The sequence below is a fragment of the Athene cunicularia genome (genome assembly GCF_003259725.1).
Source record: "Athene cunicularia isolate RWA chromosome 4 unlocalized genomic scaffold, athCun1 chr4_part1, whole genome shotgun sequence".
NCBI classification, from domain to species: domain Eukaryota; kingdom Metazoa; phylum Chordata; class Aves; order Strigiformes; family Strigidae; genus Athene; species Athene cunicularia.
Window position 1 is genome coordinate 14,831,237 of NW_020799098.1, and position 15,811 is coordinate 14,847,047.

The following is a 15,811-nucleotide window of genomic DNA, read 5'->3' on the forward strand; positions in this document are numbered from 1 at the left end:
TACCTTTTCTCAGGGTGCTACATTTCATCACTCAGACAAAGATCCCATTCAGGATAGCAACGTCATCCCACACATTGGACATGAGGCTTGGAGTTAGGTCACTTTTTTTTTCCCCTGTGTCTCCCCCATTGCCTTGTGTGACCTTAGGCAATTAATTCAGTATCTGGTACCTCAGTTTCTCTTTGTGCTAAACACTGGAGGAAACATTTCCATGCCAGTGGCCTTTGAGATCAAAGAGTAGTATATAACAAAGCAGGAGTCCAGTACCTAAATCTTAAATTGCAAGTGAACAGGCTCAGTTTTCTTCTAATTCTGGACACACCTAAATATTCCAGTTGCACCTCTGCATGACCTGGAAGCTCCCCAAGTGAGTGGAGGTCTGTCTTACACACCCTCCAAGTTGAAGAGCTGCATGGCTGTTTCCTGCCTCAACTTGACCGGGATTCAGATCCCATCCATGAACACCCTCCTGGGCGGGAAAGAAAACTTGGGTCAGTACCCTCCAAGACAGAAGGGAGCACTTGGCACACACTAACATTTTTTCCAAGCAAATGCCCTAGCAGCCATTACCATCCACATTTGTACTTCAAAGAAAGAAGGCTGCTTCTGCTTTTTTTTGTTTGTTTGTTTGTTTTTTGTTGTAGTAGTTGTTGTTGTTGTTTTTTCTTTTAAGGACACACTAAGAAGAGGACCAGATACCTATTTGGAGCCCTGCGTAAGACACCTTCATGTTACAGCAAGACAGGATTTCAGGCTACCTTTCCCCTCCATGTTTCTTGTTGCATTCCCTCTGTGTCTTCTGATGAGATAGAGATTTCATTCTCAGGTATTTCATAGAATCATGGAATCATTTAGGTTGGAAAAGACCTTTAAGATCATTGAGTCCAACTGTAAACTTAACACTGACAAATCCACCACTAAACCATGTCCCTAAGCACCACATCTACATACTTTTAAATGCCTTCAGGGAGCTGACTCAATCACTTCCCTGGGCAGCCTGTTCCAATGCTTGATAACCCTTTTGATGAAAAAATTTTCCCTAATATCTAGTCTAAACCTCCCCTGGCACAACCATTTCCTCTTGTCTTGTTACTTGGGAAAAGAGACCAACACCCACCTCGCTACAATCTCCTTTCAGGTAGCTGTAGAGAGCAATAATGTCTCCCCTGAGCCTCCTTTTCTCCAGGCTAAACAACCCCAGTTCCCTCAGCTGCTCCTCATAAGACTTGTCCTCTAGATGCTTCAGCAGCTTTGTTGTTCTTTGGATGTGCTCCAGCACCTCAGTGTCTTTCCTTTCTTGCGTAGTGAAGGACGCAAACTGAAGTCAGTATTCAAGGTGCAGCCTCACCAGTGCCAAATACGTGATTGTTTTCTTTACCATCTAACCCTAGTGATAAGAAGATCCTGATGACTCAGTTTTATCTGTACAGCTACAATTTAGTCACAATCACCAGTACAACCATGAGTCCTAATCGAGGAGCAAGTGCTTTAGCTTGTGGTGTTGCCATGCTGGTTGATCTAATGCCTACTAAAATTAACTACTAAAATTAAGGGCAAATTAGTCTGTGTATTAATGTTTCATGCTAGATGGAATCTCTATTAACTGTCTTACTTCCATATGAGCAGGTACTAACTAGGTTGCCCTGTGTAGCTGAAATGGGGAACGAAGCTAGCTGCACTCTTTGTCTATAGGTATGACAGAGCTCCATGTAAAGACATGACAACCTAGATGACTATAAATGTGTTTAAATCTACAGGGCTCTGGAATAAATCTTTATGTTTAAAACAGAATCAGCCATTCTTCAAACAACATGCATTGAAAATTATTCTCATCTAAGCAGGTACAAATGAACTATTAGTAAGGCTTCTGTAAGAAAAACAAAACGAATAAATACTGTGAGAATAATCTTACTGCAACAAAGCATATGTGCTGCTCTGACTTTGAAGTTCTTCCGTGAACATGTGACATATTCTCTTTAGATGCTTACATAGATAAATACTGAGTGCTGTCCGTGATTCTGTTTAACTACCATTAAAAAGCCATTATTCAATAACTCAAACAGCTTAGTTTCACCTCCTCTAAGGTTGATGTTGTTCTTGGTGGGTTGTTTTTCTTTTTTAAGTCTGAAAAGAGGACAAGACACAGTTATACTGTGTGGTTGCTGGACAGGAGGTGCCATTGTGGCTACCAGAGTTTTATTTATCCTTAACCCTAAGAAGCAGTCCTTTAACCAATAACCTTGTCTATTGCCTTTCCACTGGAAATTTAGCACTGTACTTTGCTCTATTCCCAAGACAGTTTTTAACGGCTGTTTCTCTTTACAGAGAAAAAGCTTCTTCTGAGTTGGTCATGTTCCAGTGCAACAAGAAACGGCACTTACCAGGAACTTATACTGTAATCTTTTGATGCTCACAGAAGATCCACTAGCACCAGCAAGTTTTTATGGCAGCTTGCTGGTGTGGCTTAGATGAATGACTCATTTCTGAAAGAGTGAAGTGGGAAAAGAAAAAAAAAAAAAAAAAGCAAGCTGCATTTTGGGAAAGAAAAGAGTTTTTGTCACTGGCCATAGTCATCTAATATAATTTTCAATATATGTATACAGTAATAGGTCTAACATGATTAGCAAAGTGTCATAAAGACACAATTCCTGAGCAGCTTGAAATACACACACATGCACTCACACACACACACACACACACACACAGAGCTGGCAGTCACAATCTGTTATTATCAGAGTGAATAACATTAATCATTTTTAATGGTCAATCTGTTAGAAAGAAGTTCTAACTGATTACTGGTGTAAAAGAAAATAAACATCATGCATACAAATCTTATTTCCAAAAAACTGAATCACTTTTGTCAGCTATTTAACTTGAACCAGCAAAACAGACCATCAAGAAAGCAGCATTTAAATGGATGCCTGCAGCGATGGCCAGTCAATGGCCTCTTTATTTGTTAAAGATGGATTATTTTAAATAAATTACAGAGCACTTTCACTGAATAAACAGAGTCTCAGTGGCTGTGGCATGCTATACATGCTTAATTGAGCCACAGAAATCCTAAATGACTACTGAGCTGTGTAATCGCCTTTGATTTTGCTGATAGGACCTGATTCTTCAGGCAAAAACCAAGCCATTGAGGGCTGAAAAGCAACACTACCTTGAGGAAAATAGAAAGTTTAATCTGGAATATATACTTACAATATTTCGGAAACCACAGGGATGGAGTGTTCCAATAACTGAACACAAGGCAGCTTCAGAAGTGAACGATCTGCATGTCATTTTTATTTGAGCTTGATATGTTAAATGTCCCAAATGTTTATGTTGCATGAGCCCACTTAAACATTGCAAAGTGCAACAGATTCATTGGCAAAATAAAAAGTATAGCTTTTTTAGCCTTGCTTGCTGTCTTTTTGCACTGATACAGCACATAATGCGCACACATGTACCCAGGGGTTTTCTTAAGTAATCATGTAATTTGACCGCTTTTGGGGAACCTGTTAATGTGATTTATTTTGAGTGTTACCTATGGCTTCTATAGGCTGAAATAAAACATTAGTTCAGAAACCAGGAAAAAATGCTTTAACCCTTACTGAGCGTAGTGTTAATTTGGTGATTCTGTATTATTAACTCTTTAAGTTCCAGTCTTCATGTCACTCAGTCACCAAAAAATCTCATCTGAAATAAGTCTATACTTGGTACACAAAACTTGCAGAATCAGACCCTTCCTTTGACATAAATGAATCCTGAGCTAATGGCATATGGAATTCATTCTGACAGCAGTTATGATCTTAAATAATATTACTTCCATTTGTCAATAACTCTAGAAAATGGTTTGACATTGAGAAGCAGTATGAAAACTACCTTGAATAACAGCAATTAAAAGAGAAATTGATACTGTTAGGCACTTTAATAATGATTGTGTACCTGGATTTTCTCTAAAGAATTTCAACACCTACAGCTTTCTTCACTAGGCAAGTGCAAAAATGCTTAGCTGTGAAATTCTTCTCTCTGTAATGGAGCACAATGAGCTGCATTTGCAGTTTCCACAATTACACTGTACATTTAAAAAAAAGCTATGTGAGTTTAACTATGTTGGTACAGCAAGTGCCTGCCAAAATCCAATTATAACTGATTAGTATAAAAAATCAAAAGTTTATCCATACACGATGATCACAGAAAATTAAAATACATAATGTTAGATATTCCAAAGGACTCTGATGAGCCCTATGTAGTTTTTGAAAATAAGACCGAGCTGCTTCAAAGTGTCACAAACTGGTCAACCAGGGATGCTCATCAAGCTGAAAAACTTTGGCCAGAGCAACTGAACTGTTCCTCTGTGATTTCAGAAACTCAGAAGAGGCAGTAGAGGAATTTGAAGATGGTTTTGGTTCAGTTTTGGTTATTCCATTGATATTTTGCATAATACATGAGAGAAGATCCTGCTCTCATGAGTGTCAGCCCTTTCTGGAGGAAAACTGCCTGGAGTTTTGCCTGTCTCCCAGGTCAGGGCAGCACAGCAGAGATGACACAGGGAGCAAGCACAGCTGCCACAGCTCTGTTTGGCATACTGGCACTGTTTTCTCAGGGAAAGAAGAAAGCACTTAATGTTCCTCTGCAGTGAATATTTTTAGTAGAATTAATGAGAAAAGTAATATCGAACTTACAGATGTGTTGACTTGTGGACATAACAATAGGGGAAATCCCCCAAATATATGAGAGAACTTTGCAAGGGCAGAAGGCTTCGGATATCTTTCTCAGGCTATTCATACCAACTCAGGACATAATTATATTTATATTTTCTTTGGCAGTACATTTTTTTCCTTTAGCCACAGAGACATTCTCAGGAGGCCACCAGGCATGCAGAAAACGTGTGGTAAAGGCGGGTGTAGAATTCAAATAGGCTGATGCCACGCAGTCATTCCCCACTCCACACCAGGGATTACAGAGCAATGTGGCAGCAGGTGTGACCAAGTGTGTGCACTTTTTGTACTATCAGCCCTGTGGGAATAATATTTGTGCCCATGAACCCCAGAGCTGAACTAGACACACTCCTGTTTCCTTGGTGGCCTAAAAGTAGAACCTCATGTAAGTAATTTGGACTGGTTTCCCTTAGGATCTTTAAAAACTCTTTTTTTTCTGTTAAAAAATGGCTACATGCTAGCCAGTAACCCTTTTGACTGTGCATGCTGCTAACTCACAGAGACATCTGGCTGGATTCAAACATTCAAGTGCTTTTTATGGTTCCCTTTGGCCAGTGAACACAGCATTTTATAGGGACATTCATTGAGAGGATTCCCATCCTGTCTCCACAGGCCAGAAGAGCTCAAATAATGAAGACAATAGTAATGCTAACAAAACAGGTCAGGAAAAATTTGCATAAACAGGAGAGAAGTGATCATATCTCACATAAGAGAAATCTAGGCAGACTTAAAGGCAATACAAAAACAGAGACCTGAAATTGCACTGCGTGTGTGTAAGCAGAAATATGATATAATTGGTTTACTGAGGCTTATCTAAATCAGGAAACAGGCTTGAACACTAAAATTCTAAGACACAGTTAATAGAAAAGGCTCAATAGGACACAGGGGAAACAGCTGTATGGGTGCAGAATTGTGCTAACTCTGGGAAAAGAAATGCTATAGTCAATGGACTGTTGCAGAAAAAGCATCTGATACAGTGAAACAATCATAAGACACAGCCCTGAAGGGACTGATGACAGAGATCAACAAATGATTCTGCAGAGAATGGCCTGTAGCAAGCTGAAATAAGGGATCAAAAGGTCTCTTGGGTACCAGTTATCTCTTAGGTGAGAGAATATTTGTGGAGTTGCTGCACAACTTGGGATGTTCTAGATCCTGGAGATAGCCCATACACTGTCTCTTTTAAAAAGTGGAAGAGCCCTCTCTGGAATTAAATAGGAGACCTGGTTACCCAGCATATGGAGAAGGCTGAGGTACTCAACCACTATTTTGCCTCAGTTTTCACCAGCAATCACTCCAACCACATCACCCAAGATGCAGAAGACAAAGGTATGGACTGGTAGAACAAAGAAGTGTCCACTGTAGGACAAGATCAGGTCCAAGACCATATAAGGAACCTGAAGGTGTACAAGTCCACAAGACTTGATGAGATGCATCCATGAGTCCTGAGGGAACTGGTGAATGAAGTGGCTAAGCGACCATCCATTATATTTGAGAAGTCGTAGCAGTCCAGTGAAGTTCCCATTAACTGGAAAAGGAGAAACATGATCCCCATTTTTAAAAAAGGAGAAAAAAGATGACCTGGAGAACTACAGGCCAGTCAGTCCCACCTCTGTGCCCACAAGATCATGGAGTGGATCCTCCTGGAAACTATGCTAGGGCACATGGAAAATAAAAAGGTAATTGGTGACAGCCAACATGGCTTCACTAAGGGCAAATCATCCTATGAAGTTCAACAAGGCCAAGTGCAAGGTCCTGCACATGTGTTGGGGCAATCCCAAGCACAAATACAGGCTGGGCAATGAGTGGATTGAGAGCAGCCCTGAGGAGAAGGACTTAAGGATATTTGTGAATGGAAAACTATGAGCCAGCAATGTGTGCTCACAGCCTAGAAAGCCAAGCATACCCTGGGCTGCATCAAGTGTGGCTAGCAGGTCAAAGGAGGTTATTTTACCCCTCTACTCTGTTCTTGTGAGACCCCACCTGCAGTGCCATGTTCAGCTCTGGGGCCCCCAACATAAGAAGAACATGGACCTGTCAGAGCGAGTCCAGAGGAGGCCATGAAGATGATCAGGGGTCTGGAGCACCTCCCTTATGAGGACAGGCTGAGAGAGTTGGGGTTGTTCAGCCTGGAGAAGGAAAGGCTCTAGAAAACCTTATAGTGGCCTTCTAGTACTTAAAGGGGGCTACAGGGAGGATGGGGAGGGACTCTTGATCAGGGACTGTACTTATAGGATGAGGGGTAATGGTTTTAAACTGAAAGAGGGTTGATTCAGGTTAGATATGAGGAAGAAATTCTCCACTGTGAGTGTGGTGAGACACTGGCACAGGTTGCCCAGAGAAGCTGTGGCTGCCCCCTCCCTGGCAGTGTCCAAGGCCAGGTTGGACGGGGCTTTGAGCAACCTGGGCTAGTGGAAGGTGTCCCTGCCCATGGCAGGGGGGTTAGAACTAGATGATATTTAAGGTTCCTTAGAACCCAAACCCTCTATGACTGTTAGATTGTATGAACCAAAAATTAATTAAAGATGCCATCATTACAAGTACTAGGCATAAAAGCTAGTGGGACAAATTCTTCCTGTCATGAGGAAAGTTTCTACTACATAGATTTTTCTCCTAACTACATGACATTTCCAGGAAATCCTCATCCGTGTCCAGATACTGACTCTACAGACTGAAGAATCCAACCCTGCAAGAGAATGCACTGCACCTCAACAAATCAAATCCTAGAACAAATATTGTGAGATACATGAAGAAGGATATGATACATTTATTTATATAGTGTCGTTCAGACCAAAACATTTCAAAGTGCTTAACTATTGATCAGCACAGATGTCCTCATGTGTGTACTCACCAAGCAAATCGTTGCAGATATCCTTATGTGAGGAACAGCTATAATTAATTCCCAGGTGGAGGAGGAACACATAAACTGTCTGATGAAGAGGGGTAATTGGTAAACATTACACTCCCCTCATGCACCTACATGAGTTTTACAAGTCAGTCAGAGAGTTAAGCTCTTTATATATATATATATATATATATTTGTATATATTTTTTATTTTTATATTTATTTGATTTATATGTATACAAATATATAATTATATATATATATATATATAAATAAACAGTTTGTGGTGGCTCTACTGGGATGAGAAGTACAGGAGTTTTAAACAATACACAAAGCACTGAAAAAAACCATCACTTATTCAAATCTTGCAGTCACTCTAGATACCTTGCAGAAGCACTTAAAATAGAGAGATCAAGCTCTTAATGTTGTTAATGCAGAAGATAAGCATTTAGATTTTAAAAAACAAATGAAGGTATTTTCACTATTTACAGTTCCAGCACCTGCCTTCACATGTTGCCTACCAAAAGCTTTCCTGTATGGTGACACATAGTGATCCATGCATGCTTTTCTGATTGAGTCAATCTTGTAACAGTTTTTCTTTGACCTCAAAAGGAAAGCAAAGAAACCTCCACAAAACAACTATACCCAAACAAGGGAGTTAAAGTAAACCTTCTAGACTTCTCAGTCTCCTAAGGCTAACTTGTGAGCAATAACTACAGATATTTTTAATATTTCCATATTTTAATGGATCATAAATCTAATTTATTTTTGATTGTCATTTGCTGGCATATATATGTTTTATCTATTCTATTTATCTCCATTTTCCTTTAACAATGATAGTCAGGGCAACACTGCAGCCTACAGGTATAAATGGTTAATAATTAGTGTAGACCCTTTTCCCTCCATGTAGGCTGCAGGTAGCATCCTGTTTCAACCTTCAGCAATGCAAATAAGCTGATGTTGGCAGTATATCATGAACTGCTCACCAGTCATTTCCTTAATGACTTGCTAATTTTCCTCTGCATATCCTCCACATGACACACTGGAACCTCATAGCTTGTGCAGGCCAGTTCAACTGAGAATGCAGCCCGTGTAGATAGCCCTACGATTTTGGTTTTATGCCAGCTCTTGTTTCTCTGTTTTCCCCTTAAGGAATCTACTTGCAATTTTTAATTTAATCTCTGATGGTGGCATAAATATAATTCTTTAGATGTTTAACTTCTCTGTCTAGTGTTCCTCCTGCTAATCTGCAGCTGCCTGAACTTTGCGTTTTATGTCAAAACCCAGAGATGAATGTTTTTATTTTCTGTTCAGTATTTCATTCTTGTTCACTTGATTTACTAAAGTAAATATTATACAGCTCCTAACCTAATCCTTTTTACTTTTGGGGTTGTTTTTTTTTTAATTAAGAATGAAAGAACTTGTATCCTTGAATTTTATCCCCAGAACATTGTTTAATACGCACAAAATACAATGTAATCTTTCTTGGATTTGAATATACTGCTTTCAATGAGTTTTAGAAGCATTAACAACTGAAAAGTACCATTGTATCCCAGGGTATGGTAATCTCCTTAAACCTCCAGAAATAACAAGAACGTTGTTTTTCTTTTGTATCATAACACTGGGATTTACCAGACTAATACAGTAGGACTCTCATTCTGAAAATCATATTTTCCCGTCTATTGACTGAAATCACTATGCTGTGCAACCACAGACCTAGAAGCTGAAGTATGTTTTGACTCAGTAATACCATATGCTCTAGACAGAAAGTACTTAAGGCTGTCCTCAAGGGGTGTGTACCTACCAAGCAATTGCCTAGGAGTCACTGCTTTGTGACAGCATACTCGCTAATGGCACAGCCTCAGCTTTCAGGGGAAAAAAAAAAAAAAAAAAGTCTGTAGCCTTACCAGCTTCAGGCTGCACAACGGCTCAGGGCACTTTCAGTGTGCCGAGCCCTGAAATGTAGCTGTCAACTGCACAGGGACTCTAATATGTAAATCTCAGACTTGAGGGTTTAATACCTCCAGAGTTCTTTTTCTTGGCCTGGTGACCAAACTGAAGAGTATCAGTAACAATGAATTATTAAAAAGTCAACCTGCAAGATTTTTTTTTTTTTCAATGCTTAGTAAAGCAAAACAGTTTGTCTGGTTTTTAAATATTTTAAAATAAAACCTGTGTGCTTGATCTACCTTCCTGTATCCAATGGCTGACATGGTCACCTGGAAAAGAAGCAATTCAAATTTGAATCTCCTTTCTTTAAAGGCTCAGAAGGGGTCTAGCTAGTTGTATTATGTGGTATCCCACATTTACATCTGCCTAGTGTAGGCATTGCTTTTCAGTTTTCACTGGCATTTATTAACCTTGAGTCAGCAATGGGTTAGCAACCCACACTATGTTGTTACCTGAGCTGGCTGTCATTTTGCTAGCTTGATTCCAGGGTCAGTAAGAGCAGACTCAGTTTGGATGACCACTGACAATTTTTTTTATATAATCTGATTCACAGCAGTAACATCGGAGGAGACGATACATTTACACTGTATGTATAGCAGCAATGCTGCAGAGAATTTGTCAGTGGGGCATGGGGCCTTGCAAACACAGTGGACACAGGGAATCATCCAGATGGAGTTCAATCAGTAACAGGCACTCAGGGGCTGAGGCAATGAGTTTCCTTGCTCTTGGAGGGACTTAGAAACCAAAGTCTGTGTCAAAACTGAAAAGGCAAACCATTGCAGCTACAATACCAACAGTAGGTAAGGACTCAGAGCAAGTGAATGAGTTCAAAATACAGATTGCAAAAAGGAGAAGTAAGATGGCTTTTTTTCTGTTGTGTTTGATTATTTTTCTAAATTCATAGTTGTAAAATCATAATAATCTAATATATGAAATACGTTGCTGAATTCCCCTGTGCTACTCGGATCACCTAGCAATCTCTTATAAGCCAGTATTTACTACTTAGTGTGTTTTTAAAGAAAACCCATCAGTAAAGCAAACCACATCCTGATACATGTTCAGCTGCTTTTGTAGTTCAGGACATGAGGCACTCTTTCTTTTTTTCTTTTTTTTGGAGGTAACCTAAGGAGATGGAGCATAGCCAGGGAAACAGTTAAGAGAATGGACAAGAAACATAAGAGAAATAGAAAGAGCTGGCAAAGACAAAACACAAAGGAAAAGGGTTGGTGAACAATAAATGAGAGCCAGAAATACAACAAAGATTTGGAAAAAATGTTTATTTTATTTCAAATTAATAGCAAGAAAGAACCTATAACTGTGGTACAAATTGCTCAATGCCCCATGCAGTGCCAATATTATGCCATTCATTATACTTGCAGGTGTATTATTTCTAGTTCCCTAGATAAAAAAAAATGTTTTCCATGTATTCCTTTGTATTTTAAAATGTATTTTTTCACTGCTATAGTGCCAAATGTTCTTATTCTTCCAAACTCAATAATAACTAATCATTCTCCTGGCTGCAGTCTGGGAGTATGGTTACTATTTTGTGCAGGTAATTCTTCCATCTTTATTAAAGGACCATTCTAAAATTTTGATCCATCTGTATTTCAAGTTCTTTTCCAAAAGTTTATTTTGCCCTTTGATAAAGGTTTTGCTATTAAACCTTGTTCCTAATTTCAAACCTGGTTTCCCACTATTGGGATGAAAATTTTATTATGATCACTATTACACACTTTCTTCTCAAATAAAATTAACAATATAAATCAGCACATAAAGTGAAATCTAACTTATTGACATCTTTCCCCCCATACACTTGCAACCACTGCAAACACACAGCTATTGACTGAGCTCTCTTGTGGACGCTCAGCAGCAGTTGTGGAGAGGGTTTAGACAGAGATAACAGTGTCCAAAATCTAGAAGTAGAGCAAATGATGCTGGAGGGAATTTCTCCAAGCTCTCTGGCACTTCTCATCCCCACTTTTTTACTCCTTACATCCAAATGAGGGATCTGATTTTGAACTCTGGTTCAAGATTCATGCAGTGGCTTAGTAAAGCTTCTCAAAGAAAATGATCTAGCACCAAATCCAGTCTGAGGACATTTGTTCTGTCTCAACAGCCACCCTCATGCAAAGGGGGAAGTCCCCCCTGCCAGCGCAGGGTCACATCAAGATCCTATATCACACCCAGGAGTCATGTGCACCCATCATGTGCCAGTTTGCACCTCTGTGTGAGGCCTCCACCCCACATGCACAGTGGCTCTTGGATCAGTGTGCAGGCAGTTGGCTGCCCAGAGACTTGCTCATTGATAGGACAGCCATGACAAAACCATGTGAATACTACAGAAGCCAAGTCAGATCATGATCTATTCAAACTCGCTAGTCTACAGCATTAACAGTTTACTTGTTAGATTCAGAGTACTAAGCAGGAATCTACCCCTTGAGAAAGTATTTATTTTTGTTTTACTTACTGTACTATCCTTAAATTACTGATTCTACCAGACATAGCCCAAGAAACCTTTTCCGAGCTAGCAGTTGAGCATCCCAGCATTGATAAAAGACTCTCAGTATTTGACTTGGGTTTGACTTCTGTAAGTCTGGATATTTAAGGTGATGGTGATTATAGACACTACTCCTTCCCATATTATATATCTAAAAAAAAAAAAAAAAAAAAAAAAAAAAAAAAAAAAAAAAAAAAAAAAAAAAAAAGTTACTGTCTTTTCTTTTCATAGCATTTTAAAAGATTATTGCCATCATAGTATGGAAAAGTCCAGGCTCAGTCATCCTCTTTTGAAAATAAATACTTCAGACAACACCCCAAGGAAAAAAAGCCACTTGTTTTACCTTTTCTAGGAAAAGAGAATTTATCTTCTGTTGGATGATCTACTATCACAGTCATGTGCAAGAGAGAGATTTTCTGCAGGCTCCATTTTGCAAAAATGTAATAGTAATTAAGGCATTTATGGAGCGAACAAACTACATAATGAAGGTTGACACTATGCTTTGACATACTGTAACATGCATATTATGAGAGAAATTACTACATGTTTTATCCTTGGATGGGCTAGAGCTCAGTGCTAATCTCTCCACTTTGATAACACTGTACTTTTCCAAGTTCTAAATTCTAAAAACTTTTCACGCTTTAATAGGAATGTGGTACCTTGGGGGACACTGTAAAATTCAAATGCAGCTTCCTGTAGTTATATATGAATGAACGTAATCATGCACAAACATCAGTCTTGCACCTTGTCTCCATTCATGAACTTATTCCTGTTGTTCAGGAGACATACAGATCTTATTACAGCGTTTTCCACTCCCAGAAGACTAGAAGGAAAGACTGTAATTCCATCACTTCTTTGTATACCAACAATAATTCTGTGGCTGATACAGCCATTACTGAAGTAGCAAAATAGTATCAGTAATATAGATGAAAAAAATCTGAACTTGCATTACATGAGAAATTCTGACATTTCCAAAAAATTTCAACCATAATGAAAAAACAAGCTTCAAAAATTTCTATCAATGAAATCCTGTCAATTTGACGAGCCAAATCCTTTGTTTCTAATTTAGTTGCAGTTACATTTGCTGATAGATTTCAAACAGAATTTTGTATTGTAGAACAACCTTCAAAGTCAGAAGCGCCATTTTAAATAATTAACTTCATCTGCATTTTTTCAAAACAAAATTTCATTGAAAGTTTCATTTCTCCACCAAAATAAACAGTTCAGCCAGATCAACGTCTTTTTGATAGAAAGCCAGTTCTAACTGTAAAGAATGTTCACAATTTTCAATAATGTTGGGATTTTTTAAACTTTTTGAAAAAAATTAGTCCTACATCATTTCCTCACCTGTTATTTCCTCTGTCTCTCATAGAGATACACTTATTAATTCACTTGCTCCCATAGATCACAGACATCATCACCCCTTGTCCTCACACATCCTGACTCCATATTGTTCGTGGAAGCTGTCTTCTGCTGTGGCAATTTTATTCCTTTGCTTCATTCACTATTCTGGACAGTGTTGTTCTTCCACAGCAGTACCATAGGTCTGGTTATTGTCCTCTTAGTCCTTATCTTACACACCTTTTCCCCCTTGTTTCCAGATAACTTTATAACTTCACAGAACATTTTCATTTCACACAGAATAAACTGAACACATACAACAGCAGCTAGAAACCAGAAATAGTCCCACACAGACTGACCACTCTACAGACCACCAACAAATTATCACTGAATTTGTGAATGTTCTGGATTTAAACTTTGTGAATTGCTGCCTAGACAACACAGGATTTGACGACTCTACTGTTTATGTCCAGCAGGAAGCTTGGCATTTAATCCAAATGAAACTAGACCTGGAATTGATCAAAATAATGTAATATGGACAAGTTTTCAGAAAGATAGAGCTTTTGAGGAAAATGTCTGTGAGTGGTCACTACCCAAGTCAGGGCTATGTGGGCACTGGATCTATCCAGTTTTGTCTTTCCTCCATTCTATGAAAAACCAAAAAACTCTTACTTCTTTCAGCTGCCAGAAGTGCCCGTCCTAGTTAAGAGAGCAATGCAGAGCAGAAGGAAGTATCAGGTCCCTTACACAAAAGTGTTTCCTATAAGGCAATTTTTGCATTTAATTTCAAGATCTTTCAGCACAGACACTCGTTTCCCCATTTAAATCATGGAAAGAGAGAAGAAAATGTTTAAGTTTAGCAAATCAATGCTACAACTTAAAATCTGGCAGTGCTAGTCTTCTTGCTTCCCAGGGGAGGATTAATTTGCTTCTTTTTAGTCTTTGCTCTTTATTATTTCAATTGGAGGATATAAAAGTGCTATTGAGAGTTTTGAAGGATAAACACTATATGTGGTAACTGCTTTAAATAAGAATAAAATTTATTGAGAGTGTAGACATTTTTATCACATTAATGTGACCTATTAATGATAAAGGAAATTTCCTTCATCTAATGAGCTCTATGTTTATAAATGTAACAAGAGAGGATGTTTTAATTCTTGCCATAAATCTAAGGAAGTTAAAATCTTAACCCCAAGGTACTTAATACAGTTGATTCTGTATTTAAAGGGAATGTTGTTAACATTTATATCATTTTTGTTACCTGCAACATAGAGATCCAATATATTTCAATATTAATTTCATTTAATAGATAAAGTTTTAGCAGAAATTTCAGAGAAACCTACATGTAATCAAAATGAGATAAAATCATAAATATTAATAAAAAGAAAAGCTGAAAAATTCTCTCTTAACATGACATAAGCAATACATGGAATTGCACATGTCCAGAAAATCAGTTTTATAGTCTGAACATATCTAAAAAACAGATACAATTAATTTAACTGTATTCATTTAATAGAGCCAAATGAAGACAAGGCTCAATCATTCTTCCTTTCCGCCAATGCATTTTACCACATTTTTTAGTACAGTATTTGATACAATTTTTTATTAAAGCCACAATATTACCCAAAGTTGAAAGACTGCCCACAGACCATATAGAAAGTGTAGGATTTGATGACTGGTGCATGCAGGTTCAGTGCTATCACTAGACACTGCCTTTCACACCTTATACTAGTCACAAAGAACTTCTGCTATTGGGTATGTCTCAAAGTTTCCTTAAAATACTAATTATTAACCACTTTGCTACAGTGAGGAAATGTTCAAGGGCCCTGGCCATCCCTCACATGACCAAGACTGTGCCCATCAGGTAACAAAAATGTAGACAGCCTGTCTCAAAGGTTCTGACACATTTTCATGCACCTGTAAGACCCTAAGGATGCATTCATACATTTAGGGGATTTTGCTGGGCTGAGAAGTGCAGGATGAGATGATGAACATATTTCCCAGCTAAAGCAAGGGGAACCTCCTTAAAACAAGAGACTTTGTGACAGGAGAGACATCTGAGAAATGACCAGGTACCCATTTCCACATTTCTAAGGTGACCCTCCATCATCTCAAACCTTTAAATCATGTCTTGTGGTATTTTAAATCTCTGAATATCTGAAAAGAATACCTTTGGCAAGTACTGAGCTGCAGGCTCCTAGAATGACTTTACTAGTTACCTCAACTAGAGTTTAAAACCAGCTCCTGCATTTTTGCACGAGTTAAAGTTACATCTAAACCTATAATGCCATCATTGCCTTCCAGGAAACACTCAGAAACTGGGGCAGAAATTTCTTCTGCCAGTAAAGAACTACTTCATAGCCAGGAATCATGCCGGGCCAGTGATGTTCGCTGGCCTGTAAAATAAATAATAAATTAAAATAAATAATAATGTGAAATTACTGAGAAAAAATCAATTGTACAAGGGAATACATA